This window comes from Protopterus annectens, chromosome 7.part0 (assembly GCF_019279795.1).
Source record: "Protopterus annectens isolate FY-2018-M chromosome 7.part0, PAN1.0, whole genome shotgun sequence".
NCBI lineage: Eukaryota > Metazoa > Chordata > Ceratodontiformes > Protopteridae > Protopterus > Protopterus annectens.
The window spans coordinates 654005233-654030547 of record NC_056739.1 but is presented as its reverse complement, the minus strand read 5'-3'; positions in this window follow the sequence as shown (position 1 = coordinate 654030547).

Genomic DNA, 25315 nt, shown 5'->3' with positions numbered 1-25315 from the left:
AAAGAGTATTGCATAATCCCGCACCAGGCTCTGGAGTATCTCCTCATCCTCAGCTGCGGAGTAAGCTGGATTTCACGGGCGAGCCATGTTCCTGAAAAAGGAAATAACCTGATATCAGCAATATATGTCAGCAGAATTTGGCACACATACTACACATGCTACTTGACTTATGATATGACATATCTCACATATATAGCATCTGTCTGTCTATTGGTGGACACACATGTAAATGGCCAGGTATCAGTGCTCAGCCATCAACTGTGCAACAGTACATGGCACACTCCATACGACATACTACCAAACCCCAGCAGTCAGAACACTGATTCAGGTCCAGAGCACCTCCTCACTCTGGGGGTTTGTATCTAGGTACTGTATGGGCTACATCATCAACTACTGTGAGCTGACCACAAACTAATTGCCCAGGATATACATATCCCACCTCCACCACCAGCACAAACAACTATAATGAATAACATTGCAAATGCAAACTTTACACTTTGTAACAGTGACATGGTATCCTTTCAGCCCACTGGGCCAGTGGAAGACACAACCCACAATGCTGACCCCTTCACAAATGCTTTCTACGGACATCTCCGAGAATGCATGGATCATGCAATCCCATATATGACCAAGACACTCTCCACAAAGGGACAGCATCCTGTCTGGTGGACCCCAGCCATAGACAGATTGTATTACAAAAGATGGAAGCTACTGCAAGACAGAGCATAATTCCATAAAGGGAAGGCATGTCTGAGCAGCACTAGTAAGGATCTATTTTCCCTCATATAAACATCCATGGGCAACTTTGAGAGGGAAATCAAGAGGGACACTACAGATAACCACAAGGCCTTCTTCAGTTATGTTAGCAACCTGGTCAGAATCCCTCCACTATGCTCATAGTTATTACACAACAACAAATAATTCACTGAAACCACAGATATTAACAACATTGTGGCAGACAGGTTCAGTGCAGGTTTCACCCCTCCCTCTCCCCCAAAATAAGACATAGTTATACCAGCTGACTGTAACCTCCCTGTCATCACAGATGTCCAGGTGAGAGCCGCCCTCAGGAAAGCAGAATACACAACATGAATGGGACCTGATGGTATCCCTGGTTGCATGCTACATGAACTCCGACAGGAGCTAAACACACATATAGAAGTGCTATGTAACACTAGCCTGACTACAAGATATGTACCTGTACACTGGTGCACAGCAGCAGTGGTTCCACTCCACGAAGGAGGCACCTCAACATACCAATACAATACAATACAACACAATACAATACATTACAATACAATGCTATACAATATGCTATTGCCCCTGGGACTACAGCAGCATACTGTTCTGCTACCCTGACCATTGTGACACATGTGGTGTGATGGTTCCTGCTGCTGTCAAACAGTTACACAGGGTGACTCATATGGCATATTACCTATCTGACTAACATTCAGCAGGGGTATGTGTGACATGTACTCATGGGGAGTCTTGCTTCTTAACACTGTGTGGTTTATTGCAGGGTATGTCTTATCTGTGGGTAGGAACCTTTACCTCCACATGTGCTCTCTATTGCAGTGGCACAGACGGCACACAGCAGTCATTTAGGTTGTGGATGGTGTGAGGTGTTACTATGGTTGTTGGACATCTGTCATGGGTGTGATTTACGTATGTAAATCCAGGAGTGGTAACCTCTATGTGGGTAGTATGTGTGTACTCTGTGGTGTTGTCAGTCACTGTGCATTGGTAATGTGTTTGAGTGTATTGTCACAGTGTTGTACATGTCACTGTATCCTTCTCCATATCTGTAGCTGTCATGTGAGGTACATACCATGGCAGCTATTATGTGGTGTGGAGGGGTACACTGACCTACATGTCCATAGCTGACACACCATGTGCAGGTATTCCAGGAATAGTGTGCCACTGTGAATATCACTGGGGGGACTATTGTACACATTTATGACCCTGTTCACCCCTGACACATGCACTGGTGGGCAGCCAATCACATATCTGGTGGTCACTGGTGTAGGTGATTTGAAATGGGGGTATGGCGCACCAGTTTTGACACTGGTGTTCACTCCATGCCTTTGTCACCGGGCACCTGTTGCAATACATCTGTACGCATGTGCCTCACTCAGAATATATATACATCTCTCTCTCTCTCTCTCTCTCTCTCTATATATATATATATATATATATATATGTATATAGATATATCTATATGTATGTATATATATATATATATATATATATATATATATATATATATATATATATGTCTGTATACATATACACACACACACATATATATATATATATATATATATATATATATATATATATATATATATGTATATATATTGATGTACATATATTGCTATAGATATGGAGAGGGGTGTGACAGAGAGGGGGTGAGAGTGACAGAGTGGGTGGGACAGGAGGTGTTGAGGTCATCATATACAGTCATACCTGTAGATAGTCAGATTTGTCTGTCTATGTATATGTATCTACATATATCTATATCTGTATGTGTGTATTACATATATATGTTTGTACATATTCTATCTATCTACATCTGTCTATGTATTCCTACATCTCTCTCTATGTATGTATACATATATGCATAATATATATATATATATATATATATATATATATATATATATATATATACACATACATACATATTTTGACATACATACGTATCCATATGATAGATAGGTATATCAACATGTTTGTTTACCATACTGTATACACACACTAACATACTGCTAAACATACATAACTGTGAAATCTACTTTGTACATTGCACTACAACCTACATTCAACCTACATTGATATGTGCACATAGATGCTCTCACATACAAATGTATGTACAGCCTTCATTGATAGTTGCTGTATGTCCCCTGCCCTTTGCACATCTTCATATACATATGGATACAGACCAATGACACATATGGAGGGTTCACAGTATGTAGACCATAATAGTATTACTTTACATTACCTGTGTTTGTCACAGCTGCTTGTGTTGCCATCTGGTTTTGTGTCCTGCTGCTCCACTTGCCAGTTGTCAGCTTTCAGGTGGCTGTTGTTGACCAGTTTTTTTCTGTGTATGTTTAATTTTGTTTTTCTCTGTCTCTCTCTCTCTGTCTCTCTCTCTCTCTCTCTGTCTCTCACTTCCTCCTCAGGGTGCAATGAAAGTATTGCATGTGTGGACTGGGAGTACAGCAAGCTTTTGTAGGTATCTGCATATGTCCATGTGATGGCCTCTGCACCAATTGTTAGCCAGCATTTGCTAATTGCATGCAGCCAGTTGTGTACTGATTGCAGTTCTCACTGTGATTTCAGAACAGTGCTATAAAAAGGTATGTGAGATAGGCGTAGCCCTTTCAGATTTTAAGGGCAGGGACCATGCTGGTATGCTGTGGACAATGTTCTGTGAGTGTAAAGGTTGGTATCTCTCTCAAATTTCCAGCTGTGTTGTAGATTAACATTTCTCCATTCATTTCTCCAGTTTCCTGTACTAAGTGTGTTTGTACACTGACACCTACGACTACTACTACTGTTAATGTGTGTGTGTGTGTGCTTTCCTGTGGGACATGTGGTGTAACTGGTGTATAGCAGTGGCTCTTGCACTTTGTTGCTATGGCTTCAATATTTGCCCTTTACAGTCACTACTTGTATGCCTGCTAGGTGTCCTGACTGTAGTGTGCTGCTGTGGCTTTCCTATTTTCCATGTACATTCACACCTTGGAATGCTTGCTATATCTGCTAGGGTGTTACAGCATGCAGTGTGGTCTGGCCATGGTGTGGGACTTGACATCTATTAGGGTATTTGAGTATGCTGCTGAGCAGGCCCCAGAGACTTTCAGGTGCATCTGTTATCTGCCTCATGGAATGGTACATAGTGGGGTACACCCATTAAATTGTCTGGTATGCTGCAGTTGTGACTGTGGGATAGCATGAGCATATGTATTACTATACTTTTTCTGCCATGCAAGTGGTGCATACCTTCAGGACTTCATAGTTACCATTGCATGCGTTGTAACACCTTTCTGCCTACTGTTTGTACATTTCACATGGAGTCTGTGGGGCATCCCTGTAACTCAGTCACTGTTGCTATGTCTAGGCTCTTAACTATTCAAATATGGTGGTGTCAGACCTCTCATGTGTACAAATATTTGCAGGTTGTCCACATTTCTGCCTCATATTTTGGTCAATATCTCACGCACAGCTTTTTCTGGCAAATCACTCTGGGCTCAAGTCAGAATATAGTGACAAACATTTAAGTTTCAGACTTCATACCCTTCCAAACATCCCTGGTTTTGGCCCTTTGCTCCACATATTTTATTACTTGGTCCGGATGTGTTCCTGTAACAGGTTGTAGGGTACGGGCAGTGATTATCCTGCTGTGAGTATATGTGTGGCTTGCAAGGTGCTACAGTGACATTACTACCTACTAGCTACCAACTAGCATGGCTGTTTCTGTTCACACACTACTATCATAGATATCCACTAGATTTGACAGTAAATATACATGACATGCTTTGTGTACTACACTTCCTATATTCCCTTTACATTCATTCCTACTATTACATGATATATTTATTTTAGCACAATGTTCTTGTATAACAGTCATGGCTTAGTGGTAAGTCATGCAGACTACTGTTTCCAAGGTCCTGGGTTCGGGACTGACAGTGGGATTTTATTTTGCTTTTGAACTGACTACAGGACCTGTCAATCAGAGTGACTAAGGCTCCCGCATGCGCACTGGCGTTCAGCTCTGCGCACACCCGCTTACAACCGGTTAAACGTGCTTACTCTTGTGCACACCTGCGCTATTTTCTTTGAAAGAAATGAAAATGGGGAGACAGGAAAGTTGTGAAAAAGGGGTCACAAAGTGGGTAAGACAGTAGGGAAACTAGCTCAGGTTTTGCAGGAGGGATGTAGGTAAGGCCCATAGCTGCCCATTTCTTCATCAGCAACAGCTGTGCATATGTATGTGTGTGACATTTGAAACCTTCCACCCCTGAGAGGGTTGTCAGGACAACAATAATACTTGTTGTACAGCCAATTGTAATTGATAGTTTCCATGTCCAGCAGACATATGTGCGGAATGGGCAGCTATGTATGGGGCGTAATTTTTTTGTGGGTACAGAGTGCCCTTTTATTTTATTTTTTTTTTCAGGTGAGAGTGGTATGTCAGGTGAAGGAAGTCGGTATAGCTGGGGAGGTAGGTTGGGTAGTTCAACAGACAAGACAAACAAGACGCATACAGGGGCGATATATGACATGTGTGGGGGGGTTACACAATTGACAGAGACGGATCTTTGGATATCCAGAGCCCATGAGCCCACAGATGGCAACAGTGGAACTGATATCCCCACCCATGGGCAGCTGCCACTGTTCTTTCACTGCCCAGGACAGGGCTGTGCTGGGGGCTGTGTAGGCCGGGTAACAGGCATGCCCGTAAGTTGTGCCACCTGTGCCTCAAGCTGGCGTAGGGGCCCAGGAATAGAGTCCTGGATCTCTCTACGCACCACAGTCCGGATGCTATGGAGGGTGAGTAGTGGTTCTCCTCCAGCCACGCTTGCAGAGGGGGGATGGGCCCCATCCCCTGCAGTGCTTCCACCCGCAGGTGGTACAGGGCCACCGGAGGAGAGTCTAGACTGGGCACTAGTGCCAGGTGCACTCGCCAGCTGAGGTGGGAGAGGTTGGTCCGCTGGAACTCGCCTTCCCTGTCGTCCTATGTTTTGCGTTATGTCATGACAGTTTGGGTTAGTAACATACAATACCATTCACAATTAGTTGTAACAGCATGCATTCGTATTCCCATTAACCAACACCCAGATATTCACACCATTGAACAGCGAGCATAACACATGCATAATTTGAACAGCAATACACAGTCCAACAACATGCAGGGTTGATTGATGGCAACAGGCCATCAGGTTTGGATTTATGAACAGGGCAGATGCATCAATGTACATGCAAATATTTATGACCCAACAGAACAAATGTCCAGGGGTGTTAATTGTGATTGCACATACCAATTTCACGTGGAATGGATTATATGTGGTTATAGGGTGGAGTGAAGAAAATATTATTAACACCTTCGAATACCAATACATATGCTGTACATTTCTAATAGCTACAGATATATACACACTACTGTTCTAACTACAGTTTCCTATATGATAACTACTTCAATTTGGTGATAGGACTGTTACTGCTACATCAATATACATTTTATTGTTATTCATACACGTTCATATCTGGCATTGTTCAGCTACATCATCCTGCTACATTTGCTTTATATAGCTATAGACAACTGTGGATGTTTGATATTTCAGACAATCATACTATCTGCATATTGCAGACTGAGAGCAACATATCCAGATTTTGGGATACACATTCCAGCTGCAGCAACACTTTGAACACATTTCGCAGTTTGGTTCTACTTGTCACATTCATTTCATTCTGTACTGACTGCAGTATACTTTATTCAGGGGTTATTACTACTTTACTTTATTGGTGGATTCATAACTCTTTCTCACACTCTCTCACTTGTTTTCATTTTACTATTCAGGATGGTACTTACTTCTAGGCTTTATTGACATGTTTTACCTGTAGTTATTACAATCCTTTCCAGCAGTCTCACTTCTGTCATGTTTCAGTATTTCAACAGGGATATATTTCACACATGTGATTTGCTCATCTTCTGCAGCTGTACTTTTCTGCCTGCTGCAGGTTGTGTACTATTATATTACAGGTGGGGCATCTTTATTTCAGACTTTATTTCAGACATTTTCATTTTTCTGTTTGGATTACAGACTGCAACACACTTTTGTAATCAAGCAATACTTGCAAACACTTTTACACTGTTACTTGCACATTTTATTACTTAGTGACTACACTACACTCTTTTGCTAAATGTCATACTTTTATATTTCTTTACAGTTACTGGGAGTGGATTACTGACCTGCCTGGTGGCGCAACCGCACCAGCCTATCGCCATAGGCTCTGCGGTTCGCAGAACGGACACCTGCAGCTGTAATATAAATGAAGTAATATTGGAATACACATCTCCATAATATCAGCTAATTTAATTTCTTACATACATAATTAAATGTAACTTACTCAGTAGTGGGGCGTTGGGCATTTGCCAGGCCTCCTGGATCCAAAGGTTCAATTGGTCCTGCTTGCATCTCTTCAGGTCCGCATGGTGGTGACAGACCTGCTCACCAGTCCTTGGAATCCCTGTGGCACTGGTGAGATCATGAGCCAACCGGTCCCACGCCTCAGCCCTATATGCTCCCCACAGGACCTGGCCCTGCATGAGTTGGGCCTCATGATTGTGGACTAGGAGCCAGACCATGTATCTGGACTCCTCAATGCCCCACCTCTGTGCTCAAAAGCAACTACCCTCACCTACTCCTGACATTCTGGCTGCAAGTCAGTTCTACAATTGTTTATGCTGTGTATTCCTGCCTATGGGGCTTATATATATATGCCGTTTTTCCCGCACTTATCTGTGATTGGCCATTTTGGAATTGTATCAACTTCACAAAACCTGCTTTGTCATACTCCACTTTCTATTCATTCCTATATATTTGCTATTACTGCATTTCTAAGTACAGCTGTCGTGGCTTAGTGCTTCAGTACCTTGACTATAGTGCTGGTATCCTGGGTTAGAACCTGGCCACTGCTTTTCATTTTTTATGACTGTCTAAGACAGGATAGGGGGGGGTGTCTGTGTAAAGGCAGTTTTGTTACAGCTTGCTCAACGTTGCCCGCCGGTTAGTTTGTTAGCGCGGTGAGCAGCTCCGCGCAAACGGGTTATGCAGGTTTACGCCTCATTTGGCTGTCAGCATGCATATTACGCTCAACTCAGCTAGGGGCACACAGTTTCAGTGTGTTAAACCACTGCTCACCTACGGGCATTATTATTGTTGTCCTGACAACCCTCTCAGGGGTGGAACGTTTCAAATGTCACACACATACATATGCACAGCTGTTGCTGATGAAGAAATGGGCAGCTATGGGCCTTACCTACATCCCTCCTGCAAAACCTGAGCTAGTTTCCCTACTGTCTTACCCTCTTTGTGACCCCTTTTTCACAACTTTCCTGTCTCCCCATTTTCATTTCTTTCAAAGAAAATAGCGCTGGTGTGCACAAGAGTAAGCACATTTAAGCGGTTGTAAGCGGGTGTGCGCGGAGCTGAACGCCAGTGCGCATGCGGGAGCCTTAGTCACTCTGATTGACAGGTCCTGTAGTCAGTTCAAAAGCAAAATAAAATCCCACTGTCAGTCCCGAACCCAGGACCTTGGAAACAGTAGTCTGCATGACTTACCACTAAGCCATGACTGTTATACAAGAACATTGTGCTAAAATAAATATATCATGTAATAGTAGGAATGAATGTAAAGGGAATATAGGAAGTGTAGTACACAAAGCATGTCATGTATATTTACTGTCAAATCTAGTGGATATCTATGATAGTAGTGTGTGAACAGAAACAGCCATGCTAGTTGGTAGCTAGTAGGTAGTAATGTCACTGTAGCACCTTGCAAGCCACACATATACTCACAGCAGGATAATCACTGCCCGTACCCCAAAACCTGTTACAGGAACACATCCGGACCAAGTAATAAAATATGTGGAGCAAAGGGCCAAAACCAGGGATGTTTGGAAGGGTATGAAGTCTGAAACTTAAATGTTTGTCACTATATTCTGACTTGAGCCCAGAGTGATTTGCCAGAAAAAGCTGTGCGTGAGATATTGACCAAAATATGAGGCAGAAATGTGGACAACCTGCAAATATTTGTACACATGAGAGGTCTGACACCACCATATTTGAATAGTACCTGGCACACTCCATACGACATACTACCAAACCCCAGCAGTCAGAACACTGATTCAGGTCCAGAGCACCTCCTCACTCTGCGGGTTTGTATCTAGGTACTGTATGGGCTACATCATCAACTACTGTGAGCTGACCACAAACTAATTGCCCAGGATATACATATCCCACCTCCACCACCAGCACAAACGATTATAGTGAATAACATTGCAAATGCAAACGTTACACTTTGTAACAGTGACATGGTATCCTTTCAGCCCACTGGGCCAGTGGAAGACACAACCCACAATGCTGACCCCTTCACAAATGCTTTCTACGGACATCTCCGAGAATGCATGGATCATGCAATCCCATGTATGACCAAGACACTCTCCACAAAGGGACAGCATCCTGTCTGGTGGACCCCAGCCATAGACAGATTGTATTACAAAAGATGGAAGCTACTGCAAGACAGAGCATAATTCCATAAAGGGAAGGCATGTCTGAGCAGCACTAGTAAGGATCTATTTTCCCTCATATAAACATCCATGGGCAACTTTGAGAGGGAAATCAAGAGGGACACTACAGATAACCACAAGGCCTTCTTCAGTTATGTTAGCAACCTGGTCAGAATCCCTCCACTATGCTCATAGTTATTACACAACAACAAATAATTCACTGAAACCACAGATATTAACAACATTGTGGCAGACAGGTTCAGTGCAGGTTTCACCCCTCCCTCTCCCCTAAAATAAGACATAGTTATCCCAGCTGACTGTAACCTCCCTGTCATCACAGATGTCCAGGTGAGAGCCGCCCTCAGGAAAGCAGAATACACAACATGAATGGGACCTGATGGTATCCCTGGTTGCATGCTACATGAACTCCGAAAGGAGCTAAACACACATATAGAAGTGCTATGTAACACTAGCCTGACTACAAGATATGTACCTGTACACTGGCGCACAGCAGCAGTGGTTCCACTCCACGAAGGAGGCACCTCAACATACCAATACAATACAACACAATACAATACATTACAATAAAATGCTATACAATATGCTATTGCCCCTGGGACTACAGCAGCATACTGTTCTGCTACCCTGACCATTGTGACACATGTGGTGTGATGGTACCTGCTGCTGTCAAACAGTTACACAGGGTGACTCATATGGCATATTACCTATCTGACTAACATTCAGCAGGGGTATGTGTGACATGTACTCATGGGGAGTCTTGCTTCTTAACACTGTGTGGTTTATTGCAGGGTATGTCTTATCTGTGGGTAGGAACCTTTACCTCCGCATGTGCTCTCTATTGCAGTGGCACAGACGGCACACAGCAGTCATTTAGGTTGTGGATGGTGTGAGGTGTTACTATGGTTGTTGGACATCTGTCATGGGTGTGATTTACGTATGTAAATCCAGGAGTGGTAACCTCTATGTGGGTAGTATGTGTGTACTCTGTGGTGTTGTCAGTCACTGTGCATTGGTAATGTGTTTGAGTGCATTGTCACAGTGTTGTACATGTCACTGTATCCTTCTCCATATCTGTAGCTGTCATGTGAGGTACATACCATGGCAGCTATTATGTGGTGTGGAGGGGTACACTGACCTACATGTCCATAGCTGACACACCATGTGCAGGTATTCCAGGAATAGTGTGCCACTGTGAATATCACTGGGGGGACTATTGTACACATTTATGACCCTGTTCACCCCTGACACATGCACTGGTGGGCAGCCAATCACATATCTGGTGGTTACTGGTGTAGGTGATTTGAAATGGGGTATGGCACACCAGTTTTGACACTGGTGTTCACTCCATGCCTTTGTCACCGGGCACCTGTTGCAATACATCTGTACGCATGTGCCTCACTCAGAATATATATACATTTTTCTCTCTCTCTCTCTCTATATATATATATATATATATATATATATATATATATATATATATATATATATATATATGTATATATATATATCTATATGTATATATATATATATATATATATATATATATATATATATGTCTGTATACATATACACACATATATATATATATATATATATATATATATATATATATATTGATGTACATATATTGCTATAGATATGGAGAGGGGGTGTGTGACAGAGTGTGGGTGAGAGTGACAGAGGGGTGGGACAGGGGTGTTGAGGTCGTCATATACAGTCATACCTGTAGATAGTCAGATCTGTCTGTCTATGTATATGTATCTACATATATCTATATCTGTATGTGTGTATTACATATATATGTTTGTACATATTCTATCTATCTACATCTGTCTATGTATTCCTACATTTCTCTCTATGTATGTATACATATATGCATTATATATATATATATATATATATATATATATATATATATATATATACATACATACATATTTTGACATACATACGTATCCATATGATAGATAGGTATATCAACATGTTTGTTTACCATACTGTATACACACAATAACATACTGCTAAACATACATAACTGTGAAATCTACTTTGTACATTGCACTACAACCTACATTCAACCTACATTGATATGTGCACATAGATGCTCTCACATACAAATGTATGTACAGCCTTCACTGATAGCTGCTGTATGTCCACTGCCCTTTGCACATCTTCATATACATATGGATACAGACCAATGACACATATGGAGGGTTCACAGTATGTAGACCTTTATAGTATTATTTTACATTACCTGTGTTTGTCACAGCTGCTTGTGTTGCCATCTGGTTTTGTGTCCTGCTGCTCCACTTGCCAGTTGTCAGCTTTCAGGTGGCTGTTGTTGACCAGTTTTTTTTGTGTATGTTTAATTTTGTTTTTCTCTGTCTCTCTCTCTGTCTCTCTCTCTCTCTCTCTGTCTCTGACTTCCTCCTCAGGGTGCAATGAAAGTATTGCATGTGTGGACTGGGAGTACAGCAAGCTTTTATAGGTATCTGCATATGTCCATGTGATGGCCTCTGCACCAATTGTTAGCCAGCATTTGCTAATTGCATGCAGCCAGTTGTGTACTGATTGCAGTTCTCACTGTGATTTCAGAACAGTGCTATAAAAAGGTATGTGAGATAGGCGTAGCCCTTTCAGATTTTAAGGGCAGGGACCATGCTGGTATGCTGTGGACAATGTTCTGTGAGTGTAAAGGTTGGTATCTCTCTCAAATTTCCAGCTGTGTTGTAGATTAACATTTCTCCATTCATTTCTCCAGTTTCCTGTACTAAGTGTGTATGTACACTGACACCTATGACTACTACTACTGTTAATGTGTGTGTGTGTGTGTGCTTTCCTGTGGGACATGTGGTGTAACTGGTGTATAGCAGTGGCTCTTGCACTTTGTTGCTATGTCTTCAATATTTGCCATTTACAGTCACTACTTGTATGCCTGCTAGGTGTCCTGACTGTAGTGTGCTGCTGTGGCTTTCCTATTTTCCATGTACATTCACACCTTGGAATGCTTGCTATATCTGCTAGGGTGTTACAGCATGCAGTGTGGTCTGGCCATGGTGTGGGCCTTGACATCTATTAGGGTATTTGAGTATGCTGCTGAGCAGGCCCCAGAGACTTTCAGGTGCATCTGTTATCTGCCTCATGGAATGGTACATATCAGTGGGGTACACCCATTAAATTGTCTGGTATGCTGCAGTTGTGACTGTGGGATAGCATGAGCATATGTATTACTATACTTTTTCTGCCATGCAAGTGGTGCATACCTTCAGGACTTCATAGTTACCATTGCATGCGTTGTAACACCTTTCTGCCTACTGTTTGTACATTTCACATGGAGTCTGTGGGGCATCCCTGTAACTCAGTCACTGTTGCTATGTCTAGGCTCTTAACTATTCAAATATGGTGGTGTCAGACCTCTCATGTGTACAAATATTTGCAGGTTGTCCACATTTCTGCCTCATATTTTGGTCAATATCTCACGCACAGCTTTTTCTGGCAAATCACTCTGGGCTCAAGTCAGAATATAGTGACAAACATTTAAGTTTCAGACTTCATACCCTTCCAAACATCCCTGGTTTTGGCCCTTTGCTCCACATATTTTATTACTTGGTCCGGATGTGTTCCTGTAACAGGTTGTGGGGTACGGGCAGTGATTATCCTGCTGTGAGTATATGTGTGGCTTGCAAGGTGCTACAGTGACATTACTACCTACTAGCTACCAACTAGCATGGCTGTTTCTGTTCACACACTACTATCATAGATATCCACTAGATTTGACAGTAAATATACATGACATGCTTTGTGTACTACACTTCCTATAGTCCCTTTACATTCATTCCTACTATTACATGATATATTTATTTTAGCACAATGTTCTTGTATAACAGTCATGGCTTAGTGGTAAGTCATGCAGACTACTGATTCCAAGGTCCTGGGTTTGGGACTGACAGTGGGATTTTATTTTGCTTTTGAACTGACTACAGGACCTGTCAATCAGAGTGACTAAGGCTCCCGCATGCGCACTGGCATTCAGCTCCGCGCACACCCGCTTACAACCGCTTAAACGTGCTTACTCTTGTGCACACCTGCGCTATTTTCTTTGAAAGAAATGAAAATGGGGAGACAGGAAAGTTGTGAAAAAGGGGTCACAAAGAGGGTAAGACAGTAGGGAAACTAGCTCAGGTTTTGCAGGAGGGATGTAGGTAAGGCCCTTAGCTGCCCATTTCTTCATCAGCAACAGCTGTGCATATGTATGTGTGTGACATTTGAAACCTTCCACCCCTGAGAGGGTTGTCAGGACAACAATAATACTTGTTGTACAGCCAATTGTAATTGATAGTTTCCATGTCCAGCAGACATATGTGTGGAATGGGCAGCTATGTATGGGGCGTAATTTTTTTGTGGGTACAGAGTGCCCTTTTATTTTATTTTTTTTTTCAGGTGAGAGTGGTATGTCAGGTGAAGGAAGTCGGTATAGCTGGGGAGGTAGGTTGGGTAGTTCAACAGACAAGACAAACAAGACGCATACAGGGGCGATATATGACATGTGTGGGGGGGTTACACAATTGACGGAGACGGATGTTTGGATATCCAGAGCCCATGAGCCCACAGATGGCAACAGTGGAACTGATATCCCCACCCATGGGCAGCTGCCACTGTTCTTTCACTGCCCAGGACAGGGCTGTGCTGGCGGCTGTGTAGGCCGGGTAACAGGCATGCCCGTAAGTTGTGCCACCTGTGCCTCAAGCTGGCGTAGGGGCCCAGGAATAGAGTCCTGGATCTCCCTACGCACCACAGTCCGGATGCTATGGAGGGTGAGTAGTGGTTCTCCTCCAGCCACGCTTGCAGAGGGGGGATGGGCCCCATCCCCTGCAGTGCTTCCACCCGCAGGTGGTACAGGGCCACCGGAGGAGAGTCTAGACTGGGCACTAGTGCCAGGTGCACTCGCCAGCTGAGGTGGGAGAGGTTGGTCCGCTGGAACCCGCCTTCCCTGTCGTCCTATGTTTTGCGTTATGTCATGACAGTTTGGGTTAGTAACATACAATACCATTCACAATTAGTTGTAACAGCATGCATTCGTATTCCCATTAACCAACACCCAGATATTCACACCATTGAACAGCGAGCATAACACATGTATAATTTGAACAGCAATACACAGTCCAACAACATGCAGGGTTGATTGATGGCAACAGGCCATCAGGTTTGGATTTATGAACAGGGCAGATGCATCAACGTACATGCAAATATTTATGACCCAACAGGACAAATGTCCAGGGGTGTTAATTGTGATTGCACATACCAATTTCACGTGGAATGGATTATATGTGGTTATAGGGTGGAGTGAAGAAAATATTATTAACACCTTTGAATACCAATACATATGCTGTACATTTCTAATAGCTACAGATATATACACACTACTGTTCTAACTACAGTTTCCTATATGATAACTACTTCAATTTGGTGATAGGACTGTTACTGCTACATCAATATACATTTTATTGTTATTCATACACGTTCATATCTGGCTTTGTTCAGCTACATCATCCTGCTACATTTGCTTTATATAGCTATAGACAACTGTGGATGTTTGATATTTCAGACAATCATACTATCTGCATATTGCAGACTGAGAGCAACATATCCAGATTTTGGGATACACATTCCAGCTGCAGCAACACTTTGAACACATTTCGCAGTTTGGTTCTACTTGTCACATTCATTTCATTCTGTACTGACTGCAGTATACTTTATTCATGGGTTATTACTACTTTACTTTATTGGTGGATTCATAACTCTTTCTCACACTCTCTCACTTGTTTTCATTTTACTATTCAGGATGGTACTTACTTCTAGGCTTTATTGACATGTTTTACCTGTAGTTATTACAATCCTTTCCAGCAGTCTCACTTCTGTCATGTTTCAGTATTTCAACAGGGATATATTTCACACATGTGATTTGCTCATCTTCTGCAGCTGTACTTTTCTGCCTGCTGCAGGTTGTGTACTATTATATTACAGGTGGGGCATCTTTATTTCAGACTTTATTTCAGACATTTTCATTTTTCTGTTTGGATTACAGACTGCAACACACTTTTGTAATCAAGCAATACTTGCAAACACTTTTACACTGTTACTTGCACATTTTATTACTTAGTGACTACACTACACTCTTTTGCTAAATGTCATACTTTTATATTTCTTTACAGTTACTGGGAGTGGATTACTGACCTGCCTGGTGGCGCAACCGCACCAGCCTATCGCCATAGGCTCTGCGGTTCGCAGAACAGACACCTGCAGCTGTAATATAAATGAAGTAATATTGGAATACACATCTCCATAATATCAGCTAATTTAATTTCTTACATACATAATTAAATGTAACTTAGTAGTGGGGCGTTGGGCATTTGCCAGGCCTCCTGGATCCAAAGGTTCAATTGGTCCTGCTTGCATCTCTTCAGGTCCGCATGGTGGTGACAGACCTGCTCACCAGTCCTTGGAATCCCTGTGGCACTGGTGAGATCATGAGCCAACCGGTCCCACGCCTCAGCCCTATATGCTCCCCACAGGACCTGGCCCTGCATGAGTTGGGCCTCATGATTGTGGACTAGGAGCCAGACCATGTATCTGGACTCCTCAATGCCCCACCTCTGTGCTCAAAAGCAACTACCCTCACCTACTCCTGACATTCTGGCTGCAAGTCAGTTCTACAATTGTTTATGCTGTGTATTCCTGCCTATGGGGCTTATATATAAGCCGTTTTTCCCGCACTTATCTGTGATTGGCCATTTTGGAATTGTATCAACTTCACAAAACCTGCTTTGTCATACTCCACTTTCTATTCATTCCTATATATTTGCTATTACTGCATTTCTAAGTACAGCTGTCGTGGCTTAGTGCTTCAGTACCTTGACTATGGTGCATGGTATCCTGGGTTAGAACCTGGCCACTGCTTTTTATATTTTATGACTGTCTAAGACAGGATAGGGGGGTGTGTCTGTGTAAAGGCAGTTTTGTTACAGCTTGCTCAACGTTGCCCGCCGGTTAGCTTGTTAGCGCGGTGAGCAGCTCCGCGCAAACGGGTTATGCTGGTTTACGCTTCATTTGGCTGTCAGCACGCATATTACACTCAACTCAGCTAGGGGCACACAGTTTCAGTGTGTTAAACCACTGCTCACCTACGGGCACTCATTTTGCACCTATTAAACTACTGCTCACCTACGGGCAGATGTGCTCACCTTGTTAAACTGTAGCTCAGCTATAGGCACATCTCGCATTTTTTATTGTTTTGTTATCTCAAATTTCTTCAAAATAAATGGACTATTTCATTACATTTTACATAAAATATGATTTTATATGTGTACATATTTGTCAGGGACTTGTTTCATGCTTATTTTACTAAAAATAAAAATTGATGCTGTGGGGCTCGAACCATGGATGCCTGCTCTTCAGCCGACATCTCTACCGTTACACTATTGCTTCTTGGCTTACTTTGCATATTTAGTTCTTATATGCTTTTCTGCTAACTGTGGCTAAGCTATGGGCATGCCCGCGCAAACAAGCGCACTCACGGGCAGACATCTTTACGATTTAAAAAAAATATATAACATGTTCATTTATATATTTTATGTTCATAGTCTGTGGGGGCATGTGTTGTGTTGTGTTTATTCACATTTCCATGGACTCTGTCATGGGTGTTTACTTTGGGCACTTTTACTCTTCTGGGGGCCTGTCTGCTTGCAGGGCTTTTCCTACGGACACACCCCCTACTGTCTTACACAGACCGTGTTAGCCTTAGGTGTGATTCAGCATGCCCTCATGCATATGCATGACATGCTGACGTCACACCATTTAACTGCAGCCTCCATGTAAGCCATGTATCTCTTACATGGAGGCTTCGTGAATCCTGCCCAATATCTTTCTACTTCTTCAGGATTTGACCTCCACAGTAATTGCACTGTCATTTTAATTTGCATAGCCACATGATTTTTATGGAAAGTAAATGTACATGCCTGCCAAAAAAGGTAAAATATGGATATTTTTCTGTAACTTTTTAAAATGACAGAAAATTTCACTTCATTATTTTGGCTCTTTTCTCATAAGAGCAACCACTGTTAAAATGCTGATATTGTGTTTGTCATCCTCAAAATGTAAAATATAAATCTTTCTTGTAGATCAAATGGCACAAAATGTACATAATTTCTGTGGACCAAATCACAGAAACAAAGCACTCAAATGGGCATTTAAGACTAATCATGGTACCTTGCAATAAAAAATAGTATTTTTCTATAATTGTATGAAATAGACCAGTATATTTCTCAGAATAATATAGCATGACCCTCAGTTACAAAATGCACTTAACTGGTTGTCCCAGTAGCAAAGGCGCACATAAAAACTTTACCTTTGCGTAATGTAGTTACAAATTTAAATGGGGGAATCATAAGTCCAGTAACAAAAAACTGTATATGCAGGAGAAATAAATATGTCTGATATAATGACAATCAAGGAAGAAACATTTTAGACCTTTTTAGAACCGAGATCTGGAGAAATAATCATTTAAGAAACATGAAGACATTTTGTTTCACTAAATCAAACTTATTTTTAACTACTTATGGTCAAGCTTCATTTATAAATTTTGATCTGATGTTGTCATTTTCATTCATTCCTCAACATATCCTCTAGGATCCGACTTGGCCAATCTATTTAGATTCTTGGATCCAACTCTTAACCTCCACCCTTTACCAATAATGTTCCTTGCTTGCCAGATTACCTCCAATCTTATTTGCCACTAACGATTCAGTTGGGATTGCATTCTCTCTAGGTCTAGGTTACCTAGTTAGGTATCGTGAGTAAAAATAGAATTTAATTTTTCTTTTTCTTCTTGTTCCTGTTTGTACCTATTTAGCTATGCCTCTCTTCGCTCTTCTTTTACCTTCATGGTTACCTTTTAGGTAGTTTTATTGTAGCATTGTTGGTACTATGTCTTCCCTATTTTCTTTCTGTATCTCTTGAGGTATTCTTTCTACAATTATTAGTAGATAATCTTTATTTTCTTTTTCCCTTTTTTGCTATAAAACAAAAACACTTTATATTCTATAACTTGGCTGTTATTTAATTGTTGGTATGGCTGACAAGCCTAACAGTTTTAAGAAGTGCACTTCCTGTGGGCATAAGATACCCAATTCTGATGCCCACAGGGAGTAAGTATACTGTTTAGAGCCTTTATATTTACACATGCCTTGGGAGATATGTGCCAGCTGTAATTCGAGTGCAGTTCAACCTGGCTGGTGTCCTAAATTCTTATATAGTTGGTACTGTTATGCCATGTAGCAAAACTCCAAGTGCTCAATTATTGGTCCACTTGCACATTTTCTTCTGGTGGACTTCTTTGCTGGTATGGTCTGCAAAGGTATCGGAAGAGATGAGGAGATCCTGAACAGGAACTGTCTGGAATCTCTTAATGAACTGTCCCTGTGCATTGAGGGAACAGGTATAGGATCCAAGGATGTGAGAGAAGATTCCCAGGGATGGGAGAAAACTCTCTCCACTACCTCAAAGGCAGAATGCCCAGGAGAAGTAGAAACCAGCCTTGCTGGAGAAGATCTTGGCCCAGCCAGTTTTCACCCCTCCCAGATCTCTTCTCTGAGGAGGGAGTTGACCACAGCTGTCCAGTGCTAATTTAATGCTAAGTCTTTTTTCAATGTGAGCCTGTATTGCTTTGTTTAGCAGATGTCTATCAGTGTTTGTACTATAAAATTTAAAATATAAGTTTTAAATGAAATCCAAGTAATCATTGTAGAATTTAAGCATAAGCAGTATGCACATTACATTATGGTAAATGGGAAAAAATAACCAAGTAATGGGACACTGGAATGGCTGCAGGAGGGAGGGCTGTGTATGGAAGGGCCCCATTTAACCATGATTTTGTGAGGGGTAGGGGTGACTAACTCAAAGACAGCCCCAAGTGGCACAAAATCTAGCAATGCCACCAAACCATATTCCTTCTGACAAAGTCTGTAAGCATTTGATGTGTTTGAGAAGAAAGGTTATGCTTTCTCCACCTTAGCATTTAGAATGCTGAGTTGTCAGGTTCACATGTGTAAGTTTCTGTTGGCTTTCTTTGAAAACATGGGAATATTAATAGCTGATACCTGGCCCCCTTCTTCAGATTCCAATACAGCTTTGAATCCTTTAATGTCTTCTGTGTTTCAGGTACTTAAACACTCTTTAAAACATTCTTATGACACTGCTGATGCTATTCCTACAGCAGATGTAATTGAGTAAGTGAAATTAAGCTCTGCCTGGATTACATACACAGAATGTACAAAAGGATGTTCTGAATGTTCCCCTGGATAAAGGGGCATTATTTGATCTTCCATATTTAAGGTCCTTAAAAATCCTTGATGTGAAGGAGAAAAAAAAAGCAATCTGAGCAAGGTACAGGCAAACAGAATTTTAAAAAACAAATGGCAGGAAGATTCAAAAAAGGAACAGTGTTCTCCAAAAACTAAGGACAAGCTGTGGAAGCAAGCTAACTACACAAGCACACTGATTATATTCCCCATTATTGGGCGGTGCAGTAATGCGGAGGTTAATGTTGTCACCTTACAACAAGAGGTACTTGGGTTTGATTCTTGACTGGGGTGCATTTTGTATGGAGTCTGCATGTTCTCCCTATGTTCACGTGGGTTTCCTCTGGATACTCCAATTTCCTACCACATTCCAAAGACATGCTTATTGAGTGTTTCTCCTCAGGGCTCCACTGAAAATAGGTTCTGCCCTAGTCAGACTTTCCTGGTCAATAAATGTTAAATAAATAAATTATGTTGTTCCTCTTTCCCACCCTGGGAATTCAGGAGAGACTTACCAATATCTAGGTCTCACTTCTCACTGAGGCACTATATAATTTCAAATGCTTGGGCTCTGGGAATCCCAGGGAGCAACTACCTTTTTTACTCAGAGGTTCTGTTAGAATTAATGAACCAATGGACCATTCAGATTGTTCCCAAAAACTAAATATGAAGAGGATTTTATTCCAGATTGTTCCTGGTGTCCAGGAAGGAAAGTTCCTGGAGAACCATCCTCAACCTGTCCCATCTCAATACCATTCTAAGTGTACCCACTTCCGCATGCTGACCCTCCAGACTTTCTTCCCACTTATTCTGCCTCAAGCCTTCATGATTACCCTTGATATCAAAGATGCATACATGCACATCCCCATGCATCCCAACTACAGTAGGGTTTTTATGTTTCTCTGTATCATCATGGCAATTTCTCTTCTGTACCTTACCCTATGGACTTTCAACCACACCAAGGGTCTTCACCAAACACCTAGCTCCTCTACTGCAGACTTCAGGACATAGACATTTGTCCTTATCTAGACAACTTCCTCCTTCTAGCTACCTCCACAGAGGAGGTGGAATGAAATATTGCCCTTAACATCAATCTTCTACAAAGTCTGGGGTATTCTTCTTTGTTTGCAAATTTTGGAAAGAAAAGTTATTGTATGGAGTGGTTATGGCTATTTTCTGTCACCACTTTAGGGAGACGGGAAGGGTTGGTTCATAGAGACACCCTGTCCCTATAAGAAATAATGTAAGGAGGTTTAGCTGATAGGCTTGAAACTCAGAAATTCATTTAGCTGAAATAGCAGCTTCTAAGATCGTTTTTGAAGTAAGAAATTTCATATCACATTCATCTTGGCAGTTCCAACAGCTTCTGAGCTAAACCCTAAAGATCCATAATAAAGGCCCAAGGAAGAGTGGAGTCCTTTATTGGGAGTCTGAGAAGAAAGACAACCTTCATGAAGTCTTTACACAATGCGGACAAAACCAGAGAAAAAGATATGATTCCAGCATGAAAGTTGAAAAATGCTACCGACTGAAGTTTAATAGTAGAGAAAAACTAGCCCCCTCATTAAAACGAGTTGTTAAAATGAGAAGAATGGCTGAAGTAGGTGCTGAAAAGGGGTCAATAGAATGCTCAGAGGCTCAAATAGAAAATCGTTTCCATTTGCTTCCGAAGACTTTCTTAGTCAAAGCCTTCTGTGATGCTAAGATAAATTCATGAACCAGGGAAGCAGGGCTGGACCATCTGACTATTACTGAAAGTGGAAAAACCCTGAGGTTAACTAGAGGGTGCGAAGTTTGGAGTGTCGAGCTCCCAATGGATGAGAAAGGAAATCCTGACTGGCTCCAGTATCCATTAAGGGTATGTCAAGTGAGACCGTAAGAAGGGGAACCATACCTGTCGAGGCCAGAAGGGGTAAATGAGGATGACTGAGATCTTCATCCTATTTGCTTTCTGCAAGAACATTGGGACCAGAGGAAGAGGAGGGTAAACATATACAAGACCCAGGGTCCAATTGTGAAACAGTGTATGTCTCAGAGATTCCCCTCAGATCAGAATGAAATACGTGTCTCATTTGTTGTTGAGGGGCAAGGCAAATAGGTCACAGCAAAGCTGACCCCAGCAGCTGAAGATCATATTCGCTTCTGATTGGTAGAGCGAAGACTAGTGAGGCATCAGAATGAACCTGCTGAGCCTGCCTGCTAGTGTGATGGTTTTCTCTGGGATATGTATCATAATGAGAAAGCAGTCTGAAGTGATCTCCCATTCCCACAATCTCAAGGGTTCTCTGCGTAGTGGATAGGATCTAGTTCCTCCTTGCTTGTTTTTTTTAACAAGTTTATTGAATTATCACTTGTGACATAGACAAATTAACATTTATACAAAAGTAATCAAACTGTATTAAATTAACATTAACAACCATTATACATCACATATATTGCTATATATTATATAACCTTATTATATAACCTAAGCAACATTGCATACATTATTCAATTCCTGCCCCCCCCTTTTTTAGACAAGAAACATCTTTACTAAACTAACATGACATAAGCACTCATACATTTATTTAAATGAAAACAAACCACATCGACACAATCCTAGTTGCAAGCATTTTACATCACAGACCATACCGACACAGCCAGTTGCAAACATTATACATCATTCATAATCTACCAATCATTTCAGTCAGACATTACTTAGCTCATTTAAGCCCTGCTTTCCTTTAAAACTTATTCCTTTCTTGTATGTATTGTCCCCACTATTCCTATTTTTTTTCCTATGTATATGGTCCTACCCTTTTCTAAAGATATCAGTTATAGTTGTTTTATCTCTATTACTATATTTACTGCTTCTAATGTAGTTGGTTTCGATTTTGATTTCCATTTTCTAATAATTGCTTTTTTGGCAGCCACCATAATTAGACACAGCAAGCCCTTACCATGTATAGGCAATTCTGATTCTGTATCGTAGCTCAGAAAAATCATCTCCCTCGTCACACCAGTCTGCCTACCCAGCATCTCCGCTAGTGCAGAACAATCTTCTATCTTCCTTTGTTTATTTAGGTTCACTAAATCACTGTTTATTGATTTGTTACTGTTATTTTTTTTTCTTTTTTTAGCACTTATCTATTTTGATTCACTGATACATCTGTTATTGAGTGTAACAGCATATGTTTGAAAAACTGCATTTGTTGTTATTTTTTTTCAGGATAGCTTTCGCATGTCAGGATTTTGGTTAACTATGCCATCATTGTCATCATCAACCCCCTTTTTCCCATTTTGTCCCCTCCTGTAGTGCATTCTGGTATATCCCCTTCTCTTCACTACCTCTATTTTTTAAGTATTCTCTCTCCTTTCATATTTTATTTAATTATAGTTATGCCTTATTTTTCTTTTTTTAATATCTTACAGTACTTAACGTCTTACACTTCTGTTTTTTTTTTCTTTTTTATAACCATGTTAAGTCAAGAGGTATCTCTGTGGCTGCTGTTTGTTTGACTCTTCCTTTCAAAAGACCTCCCTCACAACAGGTACATTCCTTTTAGCCCTTATTAAAGTGGTGAAATATCATGTACTGCTTTACTGTCATACAGTTTTTAGCATTGCTTGTTTTCTCAAAGCTCTCAATTCTGAACAACTCATGACTTTGTACTATGAATTTGTACTTACCTACCCTTTTTCAGCTTACAAGGCTTTGACTGATTTAACACCTAAGACAATGGACGCTGTGTCCTGATTCACCACCCTCCCACCAGAATTCCCCAGCCACCTGACAGACCACCCATAATATTTTATCTAATCTGTACTGACTGCCTCACCCTCATGGCACACCTCTTAAAAAGACACCACCTTCAAACCACATAACCCTTTTATCTCACTGTCCTCAAAGTCAGTACCATGATATTAGTGGAAGTCTTAACTTCCACATACAACTTCCTGTACAAACACAACACATATACAATCAGTAAAACATTCCTCTTTTCACAACTTACCCTGTTCTACTTCCCTCAACCCTTTCAACCAATAACAAACATCTTCATAAAACCTAACCAATTATCATACCTGTATGTACTACCTCTATTTCATAACTTCCTCTCCAGTAAGCTACCCCACAACTCTCCAATAATCGGACAAGCCTATTGCCCTGATCACCACTGTCTGGATCACTTTTTTGTATAATTATTGAGGCCCATAAACAATTTTCGTTCTGCCTAAACAAAAATACCACAGAACTTCTTCAGATTATCCTGCATAATATTTATACTTAATATTTATACTTCTTCTAAAGAGTGACATTGAACCCGAACCAGGCCCAACAACTCCCTTTCACCAACATCAAACCTACTCTCTTTCTACACTTCCCTATGCCCTCCTGAATGTGCATAGCATCAGAAACACGCTAGACCACATAAGTGCTTTTATTTCCCATAACAACCCAGACATTCTAGCAATCACAAAGTCTTGGTTCAAAAAGAACTCACACAACCTCCAGCACTTTGCAAACCCAAAGGTCATAGCCCAAGGAAACTCCTTCTAAACCTTCAGTCCTTAATGAATAATTTAAAATTGCTTATTCACAAAGGCAAACCATTACTGATTACTAAAGCCTGTCTACCACCCTGTGCTTCCCTAAATAAATGAAAATCACTTGTCACTAACATCCATAATAACTGTCCCAAAATTAATAACACAATAATTCTAGGTGACTTCAGTCTTAATTATCCTGGCCCTCTTTCATCTGACATATGTACTTTCCTTGTTACAAACATACCAACCTCCATTGTCAACATAGACATTCTGCAACCATCACTAAGCAACCACTGCCCAATCGCCTTTACAACTGTTAACCATCCATTAAAACTACCACCAGTATTAAAAGCTTTCAGAAACCAGAGTCAGATAAATATAGCCAAACTCAGAGTCTTTCTCACAGACCTCACCTGGAAACATACTCTCCTTACATGACCCTAACAGAACAGCTGTATGTCTAACCAAAGTTCTACTCCATCTGCAAGACAGATTCTTCTTACTTATCCACAGGCTTTATAAATCCACCAGAACTGAATGGCTATCAACTGAATTCAAAAATATTTTAACTCTAAGGGATGAAGCATGGCAAAAAAATGGAAGCAGACCCGCCTACAAATGACAACTGCACCTCCTTTATAGTCTTGCGTAACCTGGCCAAGAAATCCATCAATGACACAAAATAAATCTCCCTCTTACAGTCACCCTAATGAATAATACCTTCTCTTCAAATAACATTCAGTGTGGTACAGCAACATTTCTCCAGAAAATTTCCTTAAAAAATTTAGCAATCTATCACCAATAAACTTCCCACTTCCCACAGATCATGCAGAGCCCACCCCAGCACCGCTCACCCCCCTCTTCCATTTCATATATGCATACATCCCAAAAAAGCACTATTGTACATGAAAATGTTTCCACTAACACCTCTCCTGGGTCTTACAGCATAAACCCCTGGTTCATATATCATTGCAGAGAATATCAATTAATTCCTGTCACACTCATATATATAATCTATGTCTCACACAAAACATCATGTCACAAATTTGTAAAACTGCTTTAATGAAACCACTTCCAAAGCAAACCAACTCAAAATGTACCGCTCAATTCCATC